Source organism: Myodes glareolus, chromosome 16 (genome assembly GCF_982192425.1).
Source record: "Myodes glareolus chromosome 16, mMyoGla1.1, whole genome shotgun sequence".
Classification (NCBI taxonomy): domain Eukaryota; kingdom Metazoa; phylum Chordata; class Mammalia; order Rodentia; family Cricetidae; genus Myodes; species Myodes glareolus.
Genome location: NC_142041.1, coordinates 37,573,870 through 37,589,005, shown reverse-complemented (window position 1 = coordinate 37,589,005; position 15,136 = coordinate 37,573,870). Strand labels below are relative to the sequence as shown.

Here is a 15,136-nt window from a genome sequence, read left to right as displayed (position 1 = left end):
TTAGAGAATTCATGATGCAAGTATAGGAATAAAAACAAAAATTGAGAAAATTTTAGACTAGAACAAATGGAAAAATATAAGCTGTATATAGCCATGTGTATATGTGCCACAAATATGAAAGGGGACCTCTTCCTATGAGGAAGAATCTAAGAGTTTTCATGCCCTGGAATATCATCTTACAGGAGTAATTGACCTGCTTCCAATTCTTTTTTTTTCCTGCTTCCAATTCTTTAGAGTCCATCTTTTTTTTCTACCAAGTCTCATTCTCAGATGCTTCTTTGCTTCTTATCCACTTTTCTAAGCTTAATCTCATTTATTTCTTTTAATACCCAACTTCTTCTTTCAGGCTTTGATGACCTTCAGAAATGCACCATTTGATAGACAGCAACTAGACTTACCGGAAAGACGAACATTGCTGATTCTATTTCTGACTCACTGAATCTCCGACCTCTAGACACAGTTAGTTTCCTCAGCAATTCACTTATTTCACCTGCCTCAACAGCAGCACTGCCTCTTTTTCATACACGAGTCCCTCCATCAGTTCTATCAGATTAGATCTTTAAATCAGAGTTAGAATCATGTTAGCCTATTACTAAAATTGTTACAGACTCTGAAATAAAAGAAGTAGGAAAGTGAGCTCTGGTTTCTAATAAAACCTAAGCTTGATGTATTCAACTGTCTTTTATCCACCTTTCCGTTGTCATTTGTTATGGGTTTTATGAGAATGAAGATGGCTTTTTCGCATAGGTCGTATCATCATTTGTCTGGATCTCCACAACCAAGGAGAATCTTGCTGTTACTCCTATCCCCACAGCAAAGGACTGTCTGGAGATAAAGTGCTTTTTTGTGTACCGCAGGCACTTTGAAAATAGCTTGTATCAAACTAAATGAGTTCCAGTATAAATAAAGAGCCTAAGACATTGCAGATGGCACTCAGGAAGATATTGGTGTGACAGCTAGAAAGATGCAGTGTGACCCTCTGCAATTGATGCTTTGTATAGAGTGTAAAGTCTAATAAAATGAGCTCCATCATGGAAGCAGTGTGCTCAATGAAATCTGTATTAAGCCTAAATATGAGCTCTGACTGCTGCGTTAGTAAAAGGAGGAAAAAGATAAAAGAACAAACTGTAACTTGAGTCAGATTCATGACACAAAGAACCCCGGTGTAATATGTAGTTTCTACTCTAATCAAGGTGAGAAGTGAAAGAATATTTATATTATATATGTTGTCTTGCTGGGACACTATATCAAATACATCAAAATATGTCTTTATTTATTCTAAAACCTCTGGCATCAAGTTACACTTTGATTCATTTTCTAGCACTTTCATAGGTGTAGCTCACTAAATTAGGCTTTTTTATATCAGCTGCCCTGAATATACACTGTTAACCTGAAAAGATAGTAGGGTACGGGGTTATTTTAAATGCATTCTATTTTTCCCCATAGACCAATGCAGACAAGTTTTCTAGAGAGCTTTTTCTACTGCTATAAGAAAAGCTTCAGAATTTGGTAAGGGAGATAGGGGAGAAGTGAAGCCACCTCAAAATAATAGACTCGGTTCTCTGTGTAGCCTGGGCCGGTGTACAACCAGATGCCTGGCATAAGCAGTAGATTCTAGCAGCATGGTCTTTCCCAAAAACACTCTTCACCTGAGTGTGCTAAGTGAGAATTGCTCGTTGAAGTTTGATTGCCATCTGTTGGGTAATTGCTTAGTGACAGAGATAATAACACAGCCTTCAAGTCATGAATGATGTAGGTAATCCCTTCTGTCCCCTACTGACCATGATGATTTTGGTTTGACAAGATGGTATACACTAAAACTCTCTTGGCACCAACTGAGCTGAACGAGCAGCTCTGACTGTTGGACAAATTGTCACACCTTGGTCCAATAATTGTTCTCTTTAACTACTAGTATATAACTGACAGCTCTCCAATTCACTGAATGAAGCTATCATGACCACACCAGGACACACAGCGTCTTTCAGCCTCACCAACGTCAACATCTTGAACATACAACGATATAGCTCTGTTCCTTACATGAGCTGGTAGAAATCTCACTCTTCTGGTTACCTTCTATTGGATATGTTTCAGTTTATCAATGTGTTCTTTGAAAATACACATGAGACAACTTTTCTAAAACTCCAGCACAAACAGAACATCATAAGATAAATTAAAAATTGGTCTTGTTTGTAAAGAATAATGAGGCCTAAAGCAAAAATTATTTTTATTTCACAAAACTAGGCAGAAAAAGAACTAAGAGAAAAATCTACTAACATTTTAGTGGATTAAAACTGAAGTCTCAGAAGCTCCATGGGAGTGGAAGCAGATCCAGTTCAGGGACATTGATGGACCAGGACTGAGCCAGTGACCTGAGCCAGAGCAGACCTGAGACAGGGAACTCCACAGGAGCAGGTACAGGGGAGCAAGTGCTGAGCGAGTGAGGGAGAGACAGAGATCTCTAAGGTTCTGGACATGAATATGGGACCTTCAAGAGAGTAGACCTAAGTCATGACCCCTGTGAGTTTGGGCATGAGTCTAGGACTTCCGAGAAACTAGGCCTGAGCCAAGTCCTCTGTGGGTCTGGGCATGAATCTGGGACCTCTGAGGGAGTAGGCAGGAACCAGAGATCTCTGCAAGGCCAGGCATGAGTCTTGAGCCAGGACTTCTGTGGGTCCAGGCATTGGTCTGGTACATCAAAGGGATCCAGGAGTAGTCAGGCAGGATCCAGAAAGCTCTGCGGGTCCAAGCCTGAGTCTGGGAACTCTGAGGGAGTAAGTCTGAGCCAGATCCTCTTCAGGACTGGGTGTACCCAAGCCTGGGACCTCCAAGGGATTAGACAGGAGCCAGAGACCTTTGCAGGACCAACTCTAAGCCCGGGACTTCTGCAGGAGCAGATCCAGACCATATTTACAGCAACTGGTCTAATCCAACAACCTAGGCTAGAACAGGCCTGAGACAGCAAACTCCAGGGGAGTGAAGCAAAGCCTGAAAGCGCTGAGCTACCTCCAGGAACACAGAGTGACCAACAGGGTAACTAGAACCATGGCACTGTCTGTACCACGAGGAACAACCTTCTGAGCTTTGGATTCACTAGCACCTAGAAGATTAATCAATAGAATCACAGAGAGTCCCAACCACACCTATTAGAGGAAAAGATGAGCAGAAAAGGTAAGAACACACGCAAAACCACAAAGACCAACATGACACCAGTCAAACCTAAAGACCCTACAACAGCAAGATTTGAACAACCAAATATAGATGAATCAGAAGAAAATGACCTACAAAATAACTTCAGGAGAATATTTGAAACCCCCTTTGTTTTTTGTGGGGAACAAGGATGAGAACCTGATCTTTTGCCTTCCACTAAGCCAGTGATGACCAGCCTTTGGGACAGATTAGCTCTGCAAACCAGAGAGATAAATAAGGCCTTTATATACACAGAAGAGCGAGGTGACAGTGCGGGTGGAGAGGTAGTGGCAGCAGTGGGCTGGGCAGGGCAGGGCAGGATGGACTGCCCTGTCAGTGGGATAAGTTGCCTCTGAAGCAAGCTTTGTCTTCCTTGTCCTTCTGCCCGATGTGTGTCTCCAGGGCCCGCAGTTCTCTGCTTACCAGGGGTGCCAGAGCAGGATCTAACTCCAACACCTTGGCAAAGTCAGCTTGGGCTTCCTGGGCATTCCACACAGTAGCATGGGCCTTACCCCGCTTGAAGTGAGCTTTGACAGTGTTGTCATACTTGTTGAGGATGGAGGAGCTGGGGTCCAGGACTTTGTAATACTCCTGAGCCACCAGCTTGCACTGGCAGTAGTTGAGTAGCAGTGGTGTGATCTGTAGGTCAAGCTGGATCCATGCAGTTGACCCAGGCTGCTCCTTCATCTGGAAGTTCTTGAGGCTTGCAATGGCATCATAGTATTTGGCGGCAGCTTCTTTCTCCTGCCCCTCACGGTATAACCGGTTACCCTCTTGGTGGATGAGTGGCACTGCCTTAGCTTTCTTCTCATCTGTCATTGCCCATGGGTCCTGCTGATATGTGCCAGGGCTCTCCACCTTCAGCATCTCAATGTGGAAGATAAGGGCTGAGGGTTCTGCTGCAGGGCGTCCAGGTCTGCATGACCCAGGGAATTGGCCTCTACCCACTTGGCCACTAGTGGGTAGAGGACTCTGCGCTTGACATTGCAGAGGAACTGGGCATTCTCCCCTTCACACATGGTGCACACAATGGTCTCCCACACAGGCAACTTGAACTTCTTGCCAGTGATGAGCTCCATGGGCTTGCCACGTGTTTGGCTTTCTTATAGAAGAAAAAGTGGGAAATATACTTGAACGCATTGGCACAGAAGACCACTTCCTAAATATAACCCAGCAGCACAGACACTGAGAGAAACAATTAATAAATGGGACCTCCTAAAACTGAAAAGCATCTGTAAAGCAAAGGATACGGTCAACAAGATAAAATGACAGCCTACAGAATGGGAAAAGATCTTCACTAATCCCACATCAGACAGAGGTCTGGTCTCCAAAATATACAAAGAACTCAAGAAATTGGTCATTAAAAGAACAAATAATCGAATTTAAAAAATGGAGTACAGACCTAAACAGAGAACTCCCTACAAGAGGAATCTAAAGTGACCAAAAGACACTTAAGGAAATGTTCAACATCCTTAGTCATCAGAGAAATGCAAACCAAAACAACTCTGGGATTCCATCTTACACCTGTAAGAATGGCCAAGATCAAAAACACTGGTGACAACTTATGCTGGAGAGATTGTGGAGAGATTGCTTTGCTGGTACAGCTCCTTCGGATGTCAGTGTGGCAATTTCTCAGAAAATTAGGAAACGACCTTCCTCAAGACCCAATAATACCACTTTTGGGTATATATCCAAAGGATGCTCAATCGTGCCACAAAGACATGTGTTCAACTATGGTCATAGCAGCATTGTTTGTCATAGCCAGAAACTGGAAACAACCTAAATGCCCTTCGACTGAAGAATGGATAAGAAAAATGTGGTACGTCTACACAAAATAAAAAAAAAAGACATCTTGAATTTTGATTGAAAATGTTATAGAGCTAGAAAACATCATTTTGAGTGAGGTAACTCAGACCTACAAAGACAATTATCACATGTACTCACTTATAAGTGGTTTTTAAACATAAAGCAAAGAAAATCAGCCCACAAATCACAGTCCCAGAGAACCTAGACCACAATGAGAACCCTAAGAGAGACATGCATAGATGTAATCTACATGGGAAGTAGAAAAATACAAAATCTCCTGAGTAAATTGGGAGCATAAGGATCTTGGGTTGAAGGGTAGGGGAGAGGCGGGGAGGGGAGCAGAGAAAAAGGTAGAGCTCATTAAAAATCAATAAAAAAACAACTGAAGTCTCAACTTGGTGGTGGTGGTAGTGTCTGTGTGTGTGTGTGTGTGTGTGTGTGTGTGTGTGTGTTTGTGTACACCTACCTCCATGTGTGTACATATGTGTGTGGGTAAGGTGGGGGAGAGGAATTGGTAATGGGTATACTGTTTATAAGTCACAGACATTTCAATCAGCTATCTACTCTGACTGCTAAATCTTTGAAATGGCCAAGGCTCTGAGATGGATGGAAAGCATATTCATCATAAAAAGGCACCTATTAGAGGTTTCCAAGGCTTTTTCATAAATTCTCCACTTTTGTTAGTCCAACTGCTAACTAAATCCTAAATAGATCCCTACTTGAACCTGTCCACCCGCAATATTCATTTTCTTTGCTTTCTTATCTTCTGCTAACTAGACACTTACCCTTAAGATGTTTTTCCTCATGGTAACTTTCCAGTTTACTGGCTTCTACAGTTGCTTCAATTTAAGCATATGTAATGAAAGATTCAAAGCTAGGAACAAATAGGCAAGAAGACATGTGGTGTTTACCTTGCTTTGCCTTACTAATTTAGGAAAGCCCTTACCTGTGCCTAAACCATGCAGCATATTTTCTACTTGCTATTTATCATTTTAGAGTTTTAAAGTTTTATTTTGAATTTCTGATCTATTTGGATTTTTTTTTGTATGCAGAGAGAGAAAAGGATCTAGTTTCACTGTCCGACAGGTCAGCAACCACTTTTTATAGTGCTCGTTACTGATTGAATAAATGTAGGAGAACTAATAATGCTCATTATAAGATTTACGCAGGTGAAATTGGTAGGTGCTTAGAAGCATGAGTAACTGGAGAAAATGGTTCACCCAGAACACTAAATCCAGCATATGATAACAAATCCCTTCAAGTTAACATGTTATGAGTTCGCTCCTTGTATGTATAAGGCAGTATATTTATCAATATTCATACGTTAAGTGAAGAAAAGCTACTATCTATTAACTAAATTTTTATAACTTTTATTATATTTTTTATTTTAAAATTTTAAACTTAAATATATTTTGATTATATTCTTTTCCTCCCCCCTGCCCTTTCAAATCCTCTCCCCTACCCTATCCACACAACATTAGTTCTTTCTTAAACAAAAGCACAAAATGCTGCAGAGTCAGCTACTCCTGAACATGAAACCTGCCCATAATGGTTGATGTACCCACTGTCACTCTATTGGAGAAAACACACCCTCTCTCTCCCAGGAGTAAGTACTAGTTCAGTTGTTAATCTTTATACTACTGACTAGCTTTTCATTTATTTAATTATCCACCCACCCATTCGTTCAATTTTTTTAATTTAACAAAATAAAATATAATCAGATAAAAGAAAACCTAGAATTGTATAAATAGAGCCAACTCTATAGGGACAGTAAAGGCAATTGAGTATAGTGTAAAATTTAAATCACTAGCTCTGTAGGGAATTCTGGAATTAAGGCTTTAGGACTATTATTAAGCAGATGTTCATTGACTTATTTAGGATACCATTTCCTCAATGAAAAATAAATAATATGCACATTATATAGTCATGAGAATCAACTCAGAAGCTGATGAAAATTTAGAACAAGCAAGGAACTTCTATCAATAACTTTTCTCACTTTTGTTAGCACTCCTACTATTAGTTGCCCTAAATATAAACATAGGCATCTTTTGGCAACAGGAACAGAAGAATTTCTAGATTCAGCCAAGCTGCCAGAGTTAAACTAAGAAATCAGCAAGCTAAACAGACCTATAACAAGTAAGGAGAATGAAATTGTAATATATATATATATATTATATACATATATATATATATTCCAAGAAAAAGAAAAAAATATGTTCAGGGAGAGATGTATTCATAGAAGAATTCTACCAGACATTCAAAGACGTATGGCCAACCCTTCCTTAAAGGATTTAAAAGAAGGAGGAACAGAGCAAGCACTTCCACACTCCTTCTATTCGGTCAGTGTGATTCTAACATCAAGACTCGATCAAGACTCAGTAAAGACACAACAAATGACCATGTAACAAAACCCTCAGACACAACAAAAGACCATGTAACAAAACCCTCAGCACCAGGCAAAAGAAAACTCCTTTTGTGTTGTTGGTCAGGGTTTTCCACGAGACTCCCAAAACATATAGCCTACTGCTATTGTCCTTGTCCCTCCAGAGGTAACAGGTAAGTCTGCTGAAAACACCAAATACTTCAGACACAAAACTTAGAGGCTCCTACTTGGAAATGGCCTAAAATGTCTCCACCTGGAGGAGATACTTTTAGGGTAGCAGAGGGCACCATGCTAACTTCCAAAAGAGGGAAGCAATCATTAATCCTACTCAGTTTTGCCATCTTAAAAATGACAACAACTAACACAATACAATAATCCTAAGGGTGCAGTAATGGTACGCATAGCTTGGCAGTAAACAACAGCTCTCTAGCTGGACTTAATACTCACTCAAGAGAGGCAGAAGCTGGTCTCTGTTACTGGAAACCTAGCCAACTACCCGAGTTTAGTGAAAGCGTGGATTGTTGAGGAGAGTCTTCAACCACAACTTTACTAAAACGGCATAATCCTGACTGCATTCTAAATATTTGTCCTTTCACTCACAGATAAATGTAGTCCTTATCCCTCATCAAGGAAATTTCTCTTTTCAACAGAGTACATTCACAGAAAAACACCATGCACCCAAATTCAGTATAATAGAGCCCAGTCTCAGTCATCATACCTACCAAACAACTCCTGTATTCAAGACTCAGGGAATATTATAGAAAGAGTGGGTTAAAAAGAGCCAGAGGGTTAGGGAGTTTGCTATGAAACTGTGTCTCCTAGTAATGTTAAAAGCTATGCCCATAAAGTCTCACTAATAATAATGCCTAATGTTGAGTTGAGTTAAGGCAGTAGCATTAGATATGCCAAATCTATGGATCAGGAAAATCTCACAAGGGCTCACCACTGCACAAAGAAGTACAGACAATGAAGCAATGCTCAGAGGAGAACAAATAATTTGCCCAGGGAAAAGCACACCATTTGATTACCCAATAATAAATGATTAGCTCTGCAAACAAATATCCAATTAACCTTATACAGACCAAAGAGGTTATATTTCAGAATATATATGTATATACATATATGCTTGTAACAACAATCAACCAAAACAAAGGCCATATATTTGAAAGAGAGCAATTAGAAGCATATGGGAGAATTTGAAGAAAGATGAAAGAAAAGGAAGAGATTAAATAGTTAAATATATTATAATTTCAAAATAGTGGAAAAATGAAGTCAAGAAAGCAGACTCAAAGGAACCAGTCATTTTTCTGTTACATTTGTCATATACAGCTATGATTTAACAAAATAAATACTAATAGTCTCATAAATATTGAATCATCTGTTGCCTAATTGGGTCCATATATTGCTGCTTACTGATTACATGAGAATAAATTCAAGTGATTTTTACAAGTAAAATTTCAGAGTCTCTATCCCAAAAGATTCTGATTGAGTAAATGTAGGTGAATTAATAATGTTCATTTTACAATTTCCCCAGGGGAAACTGGTAGGTAGTTAGAAGTGTGAGCAACCGGAGAAAGTGGTTTACCCAGAACAATAAATCCAGCATATGACAATATTGGAAGTAGAAGCCACTTTGCCAGTATTGATTTATAACAAATTCTTTAAAGTGAACATGAGTTCACTCTTTTTATGTATTAGATAGTATATTCATAAATATTCATATGTGAAATGGATAGACCCAGCAAATGTTCAGCATAAAATATATACTTTAATGGCATGAAATGGATACTTTAATGGCATTGCCAAAGGCACAAAAAAATAGTAACCTCAGACCTCAATAGGATTGTCTAAGTTAGTTGAGCCTTCTTGAAGGGTAATGTTCCTGGATATCTCAAACAGCTAGATTGCTGCTCATAACCTATCATTTCAACTCTAGAAATCTACTTAGTGTTTATATCTATCATGTATATTCAATGGTGATTATAAAATATTTTTTAATATTTTTAACTTAAAAAGATTGGACAAGTCTGTCAAAATATCTCATGTTTATCACTATATGGACATTCATTTTTTTCAAATTGCATCTTCAAAATTATTCCGAATGAGCTTTCACAATTTCACTTTCATTCTTCTCTGTTATGATTCCCAGTAGAAACAGGTGTGGACGGAAATCTTTTACAAAGAGCTGACTTCCATTGTGTGCCATGTATCCTCTATGGGCCAGTGAGATTAAGGAATTAACTCACTGTGCCAAACAAAGCATTGGCAGGACCATTTTGATTCCCATGATGAATAATTGAGAGCTAGATGCATCCTGGAACATAGTTTTACCTAGAATCAGAAGCTATTGCAACCTATAATATATAAATTCCTGCCAACATCTACTAGAAGGAAATGCAGTTAACAACCCGGACACACTTAACAAAGCTTCAGTTTATGCTGAATACCATCTCCTGGTGATATTGAGCTCAAGTCATTTACTTTAAAAGCAGTCTTTGAAAACCCCTTTCAGGACAACCCTCAGGCTTCTAACTCTTGAAACACTTATGGCTGTTAATTATTCCTCTGTGAGGAAGAAGCAGCTTGAAATGGATTCAACTAAAAAGAGTCCCTAACTGTCAAGGGTCTGGCAATTCTAACTAGTTAAAATAAACATGTATTGTGTGGTCAGAAGTATTGTGTGGTACTGTCCATCTGTCATAGAAGGAGGAAAGCAGTGAAATCTCAACTACAAAAAGCAAACAAACAAACAAAACAAAACAAAGATTTTTTTTTAAAAAAAAGAAAAGTAGTCTACCACAGAACTTTTTAAACTATGGTACAATTTCCTTAACATTAATTGTGACTTGCAAATCCACAGAACTATATAAATATTAACTGATTTTATTTATCTCTCTAATAGTAAACAAAAGCTCAAAGAACTCTGATAAGTAGGGACTTTTTCAAAATTCTTGGATGATTGACATATTCAAAATGATCTTGAAAGACACAAATATCTCCTATTCTGATCCAGAGTCACTTGCTTGAGATTGTTGTCGTTTGATGTGACTAGCATATGTTTACCACGCAGAATGTTTCCTTATGACATTCCATGGCACACATGCCTCTTTTCATGTTTGCTCTCATTACACTGTTCTTTCCTTCTGCTGCTCATACTGATTGCCTTCTGCTTTCTACTTAGTCCTGCTTCCATTTTTACATCTTTCTTTCCAATTTACTTTATTATTTTTAACGATGTGTTTACGGATAGGGGGTGTGTGCACACAGGTGCAGGTGGTCCATGGAGGGAAGGTTAGCATTTTCCCTAGAGCTGGAGTTAAATGAGCTTGCTGATGTGGGTACTAGAGACTAAACTGTGTTCTTTTCAAATAGCCTTTAACCATTTAGCCATTTCTCTAACCTTTTCCATATTCTTCTTTCTCTCTCTTTCTTTTTCCCTCTTATCTTCCTCCCTAAAGCTCCTCTCACCAACATACCCCCCCCCACCGACGAAGTTACATTAGGGTTACTTTCAGGATCCTGACTGAGAAAATATTTGTAGGAGCATGAATGTCTTCCCAGTGGCAACATCACCAAAGAAAAAGTTCCCCTTCCTCTAGTGCCCATTCACTATCTTAAGATACTTAGGGAAGAATGAGGGGTTAATGATCTGTTCTTCCTTTAGATATGTCAATACATCCATGTATGGAGGCTCATAATATCCTTTTACATCCATTAAATGATATTGATAGAGCTAATATATAGGGTAGATACTGTGTACATAATCTCCACTGCTGTGGGATTAAGAATGCAAAGCATTATTCCAAAGACAGTTTGCTTTATCTTACTCCACAACTTGGTAGTATTAATACTGTCGTCTGTGATATTCCTTGGGCCTTGGAAGAAGAGATATAGAAATCCAATCAATATTGGAGCATCCAGCAGTATCACCACTTATGCTAGTTAAAGGTATCTGCACATAGCACTGTGACAAAAAGGAGTTTCTTTGTCAATGGTGACACTAATTTGAGACTATTAGCACCATTATTTCGATAGCAATAACATGAGCTGAGCACAGACTGTACATTTAGGCAACTATATCGATAACTTCCCCACTAGGGCCTATAGCCTACCTAGCCATGAACTTTTGCTTAGGTTTAGAATACCAGACAGTATTCCCTTTTGTGACACAGATCTCAAATTTGCTCAGAAAGATTGTTGCTGCTGCCTTCATGGCCACTTATTGCCTGGTGGATTGATAGTATCACATTTATGGTCCACAACTGATTAAGGCTGTTGAAGACAATCTTCCCACTGTAATCAGGAATGCCAAGCACTAAGAGAAAGATTCTCTCCCAGTACAAGCTGGGCTTCTCTATGACTGTGGAAAACGTGCTGTTTCCAGCATTAGGGTCGTACTATTTAGTTTCCCTGGGCTTTTAACAAACATGAGAAGTGCATTTATGGAATCTCAGTGACTTCCCTGTTTGTAGCAAGATAGCCCACTCTTAGTACGTGAGTATTTTTTAATAACCTATGGTTTCTGGAAACAACTTACAACTTTCTCTAACCACAAAGAATATTTCTGTGTAAACATTTCTTTCAAATTTGCTTACTCACTACCAGGTTTCATACACACACACGCACACACACACACACACACACACACACACACACATATATATATATATATATATATATATGTATGTATATACATATATAAAACAGATTTCACTGGTCCTTACCCCTCTTCCTCCTGCTCTGCATCTTCCTGCTCTTCAGTCAAATTAATGGTACCTCCCCCTGTTCCATTTCTTCCACTTTCATTTCACATATTTTCCATTATCCGTTGTCTCTCTTAAAGCCTATTTTCTTTCCTCTCAAGACCCACTTTCAGTTTCCCGGCCTCTGTGCACATACATACATTCTCACCTCAATACACATACATTAAAAAATAGCACAATTTCATGTTTTTACAGATTAATGAATTGTTATTGTATATATTTAACAAGTTTTCATTATCCACTCACTCACTGATGGACATTTACCCTGATTCCATTTCTTAGCTATTGTGAAGAGAACAGCAATACATGGATGAACAAACACCTCTATAGGTGTATGACTGGGAGTCAAATACCTGGGTTTTGTGGTAGATCAACTTTTAGGTTTTTAAGAAATCTTCTTAGAGATATCTACAGTGGTTCAACGACTTTACACTTTTACCAATGAGCTTAAAGGGTTCCATGGATGATAACACCTGCACTTACAGGAAAATGCAAACTTAACTTAATCTAGTAAATCATTTAGAGATATGCCCAGAGATTTGTCTCCAATTAGTTCTAGATTTTGTCCAGATGGCAATTAATATAAACCGTCGCTTTTATTATTGCCTTTTTTGTCAGCCCCACAAGCAACTATGTGACTGGTTACCAGGTCATGACCTACAGTTTAAGAAACTGTGGTGCAAGACTGGAAAGACTCAGCCTTAAGGGCTATGTTTACAACCAAAATGTTAAAAACAAATGTTGTACAAAGGACAAATGAAGACGGATATTTTGGCATCTGATGATGATATCAACCATCTGAAAAATAGGTCAGTGAGTTAGCAGAAGTTTTAGTTGACATAGTACCAAAGCCTATCCATCTTTGCAAGAATTTCCTAAATATTTCTGAGTAGAGTAATAATAATAGCATTAGTCTAATATATAACTACCTATCACTTAACCAGATAATATGTATCCAAACCTGCTCAAACCCTAGAATCATGAATTCATGTGGTGTTATATTCATGTGGCTATATTTATTATAAATATTAATATATTATTAAGATTTCATATAGATGTACACACACACTTATATGGCTAAAGTGAGAAATTCCCTCAGAACGTACTTCATAATCTAAAGAGGAGAGGAGTAAAAGAAAGAATGAAGAAATGAAGAAACAAAGGGACAACTGAAGAAAGGAAGGAAAGAGATAATGGAACAGCTTTGATAAAAGAATGAAAGCTTCATTGCTACAACTTCCACCTAATATAATTTCTAGTATAGTAGAAGTGATGAAGGAGATGATTTTCAAATAAAAAGAAAAAATGCAAAATTGGAATCATAAGATGACAGCAAATATAAAGACTTCTTAGTACAGAGCAGAAAGAATAAGAAATTGAAAATGTGGCCATACTTCAGAAATCAAATTATACAGAGCTATAAGAGAGAAAAAGAAAAAGCTGAATTCAAAGGAATAAAAATTGGATTAGCTTGAGATATTTTAGCAGTTGCCAGGGAAGACTGAAGATAAAAGTGTAATGCCTTCAAAAACTCTAAACCCAAAAAAATAAATGTACAAATGTATTTTATGACATTTTACCCAGGAACTGAATGTTCTTTCTGAACAAAAAATTGTTAAAAAATTCAGTCTGGCAAAGTGAAAAAATAATATAGGTAAATACACATACCCATGAGACACTGTTAAGCAAATTTATTATAATTATGCTTTATTTGGAAATACATATTAAACATCATATACAAATTATTTGTTGTAAGAAACAATGCATCCTAGTTGAGGATTAAACAGAACAAGTGAAAAATAAAGCATGGTCTTTTCATTTGTTTGAATATGGGTACTGATTTTAAATAATTGCAAGTGTTGGTAGAATGGTTCTGTGCTCGGAGCTTTGTATATATGTTATGGTTGTATAGCTTGCTGTTCTTGTGGTACTCCTAACTGTGGGAGTCGGGGATGTCTTTGACTCCTTTGCCTGCTCTTGGGACCCTCTTCTTACTACAGGGTTGCCTCACCCAGCCTTGATATAAGGGTTTCTACCTTGTCTTATTGCATCCTGTTATGCCATGTCAGGTTGGTGTCTTTGGCAAACCTGCTTTTTTCTGATGAGAAACAGAAAAAGGAGTGGGGCTGGGGTAGAAAGGAGGTGTGAGAGAACTGATGTTGGATGTCCTTCTGTATATGTGCTGCTTTTATAGTTTGATGAATAAAGCTGTTTTGGTGCCAATGACTTAGTAAGGTAAAGTCAGGCAGGAAATCCAAGTAGAGATAAAGAAAGAAATATGGTGGAATTTGGCAAATGCCATGTAGGTGCAGAAGGAGAAAATACTGGAACCTTACTGGTAGACCAAAGCCTATTGGTGATACACAGATTAGCAGGAATGTGTTAATTTAAATTGTAAGAGCTAACTAGAAATATGCCTAAGCTATTGGCCAAACAAGCATGGAATTAATATAGTTTTTCTGTGATTATTCAGGTCCAGGACCATGGGAAACAAATCTGTTGTCTCCGTTTACAGAGAACAGGAAGGAAATAAGTGAGAGGAACCTGGTTAGGATGTATTTTATGAAAGAATAATAAATACATTGAAAAATAATCAAAAGCATATGTCAAGCAGGAGTAGTAGCACCAGACTAAAATCCCTGCACTAGAGAGGCAGGGATTAATAGATTTTTAAAAACCTGAGGAGAGAATTTCTATGTAGTGAGTTTTGGTCCAACCAGAATCACACAGTGAGGCCTTGTCACTGAGGAAGTGACAAAGTATAGATAAAGTCTCAAAGACTGCTACCACTGGAGTGTAACAGGGTGAAGAAATAGTGAATTGATGCAGCAAATTAACAGAACAAAGAACATTCCACCAGTCTCACAAAAGTATGCAGAAGGAGGGATGACATGAAGCATATCAAGTGAACAGGAAAAAAGGGGGGATCTAAGCTTACGTAGCAAAAGAATTCTAAATACATGTGACAACTGCAATGACTTAATGATTCATTAAATCA

The 15,136-nt window shown here is 38.3% G+C and overlaps 1 protein-coding gene and 1 pseudogene across 2 annotated transcripts in view; both read right to left on the bottom strand.

Moving 5' to 3' along the window:
- Nucleotides 1–15,136, bottom strand: part of Lingo2 (leucine rich repeat and Ig domain containing 2) — a 1,156,348-nt gene that overhangs the window by 502,496 nt on the left and 638,716 nt on the right. The window lies entirely within an intron of this gene.
- LOC125391197 (AH receptor-interacting protein pseudogene) lies at nucleotides 3,520–4,280 on the bottom strand (annotated as a pseudogene).